Here is a 2,196-nt window from a genome sequence, read left to right on the forward strand (position 1 = left end):
CAACCAATAACAAGACACTTCATTACAATTCCTAGGGAGAACGACCCGAGGTCCAATACTTCAGTTTATAAATTTTAGGGGTTTGTACTAGTGACAAACAACTTTTTGTATGAAAGGATTATTGTTCGGTTTAGAAACTATACTTTACAACGAGAATTCATTTGTGAAATTCTAAACCGTCAAAAATCCAATCATCAAAATGGCGCCGTTGCCGGGGATTTGCAATGGTGTTATGTTATTGGTTATTGTACATATGTGAATATTGTGAATAGGTTTATCTTTTGTTTGTTTCTTAATTTTTGTTAGTTTTATTTTGTTCTCTCACTATGAATTCTCACTTTGGCTTTGAGTTTGGTTCTAATTATGTTGTAGGAAATATGGACTTAAATGGCAACATGTACCATGGATGGAACCATCAAAGATGGGAGGAGCCTCAAGGAATTGATCATTCCTATTGGCAACAATCTCCGGATACTTATAGGTATAATTCCCATCCTAATGCATGTCAATTTAACGGCTATGATGACTCTTTTTGTGACACTCAACAACCACCACCATATGCCTATGAACCTTATCCTCAACATGAACCTCAACCATACTCACAAGCCTTTCCACATCAAGCACCTTCCTATGATCCATATCCACCATATGACCAATCACCCACACCATATTCTTATGACCTTTATGAGCAAAAACCCTTATAACCACCACAACCCCATCAAGATTACTCCCAAGAACCACCTCAATACACACAATCTCTACAACCTTACCAAGAAGAACCACCTTCCTACCATGAATCCTCTCTCCAAAATGATGAACCTTCCTACCCACCCCAAACCTCAATAGACGATCCTCTCACTTTGTTACTTCAAGGACAAGAAGCCATGAAGCGGGATACACTTGAGTTTGTGACCAAATTGACCAAGGTGGTGCATACTTTAGCCCACCAATGTTTGAATACTCAAGGTACTTCCGTGACCACATGTGAAAGGTTAAAAGAAGAGCAAAGCATGAAGGAGAAATTGGAAGATCCGGTGGAGAAGGAGGAGTCGAATTTTGTGTTGGAACAATTGGAGAAGCCTATGATCATTGAAGAGAAGGAAGAGGTGGTTGACGATTTAGGAGATGTTGAAAGTCCAAGGGAATGTAGCATCATGGAGCACTCTTCCAAGAAGCTTGATTTTGATGTTGAGGAGGATGCGCAACCTCCAAGGCATATCATAGTTGGAGACTTGGAAGAGGCTTATCAAGAGATAGATTCACTCATGGATGAATTTTTCTCTACAATGGAATCCTCTCCCATTGGACATGGAGTTGAAAAATAGAAGAGTGTACACAACCTCCCGTACCCTTGGTGAGCAATGAGAAAGGGAACTACCAAGAGGAAAATGTTGGCATGGTGTATATCGAAATTAAAGAATATGAAGATATTGATCAAGAGATGGATTCATTCATCAATGAATTCCTATCCAAAATCGAATCACCTCCTATTAGGCAAGAAATCAAAGTTCTTGAAGGCAACACCAAGCCATGTGATAAAAAGGGAAAGGTTGAAATCGAGGAAGCTCGCAAAGAGGTGGAAATACACAAAGAAGAGCACAAGGAAGTAGACCTTGCATTGTCTAAGTGTGGGGAGGTCTCCCTTCCCAAGTCACCATCCAACACAACATTCAAGTGGGTAAAATTCTTATCTCTAAGCTTTAATTTCTCACTTGAATATGGTTTGATTGAAACGGATGGACAACTGGTGCACGAAATTGTGATCATCAATGGCGCCATCAACATGGTACGCACAATTGTAATCTCAACTCTTTATCACAACTTCGCACAACTAACCAGCAAGTGCACTGGGTCGTCCAAGTAATAAACCTTACGCGAGTAAGGGTCGATCCCACGGAGATTGTTGGTATGAAGCAAGCTATGGTCACCTTGTAAATCTTAGTCAGGCAAACTCAAATGGTTATGAATGATGAATAAAACATAAAGATAAAGATAGAGATACTTATGTAATTCATTGGTGGGAATTTCAGATAAGCGTATGAAGATGCTTTGTCCCTTCCGTCTCTCTGCTTTCCTACTATCTTCATCCAATCCTTCTTACTCCTTTCCTTGGCAAGCTGTATGTAGGGTTTCACTGTTGTCAGTGGCTACCTCACATCCTCTCAGTGAAAATGTTCAACGCACCCTGTCACGGCA

The sequence above is a fragment of the Arachis duranensis genome, chromosome 4, assembly GCF_000817695.3.
Source record: "Arachis duranensis cultivar V14167 chromosome 4, aradu.V14167.gnm2.J7QH, whole genome shotgun sequence".
Taxonomy (NCBI): domain Eukaryota; kingdom Viridiplantae; phylum Streptophyta; class Magnoliopsida; order Fabales; family Fabaceae; genus Arachis; species Arachis duranensis.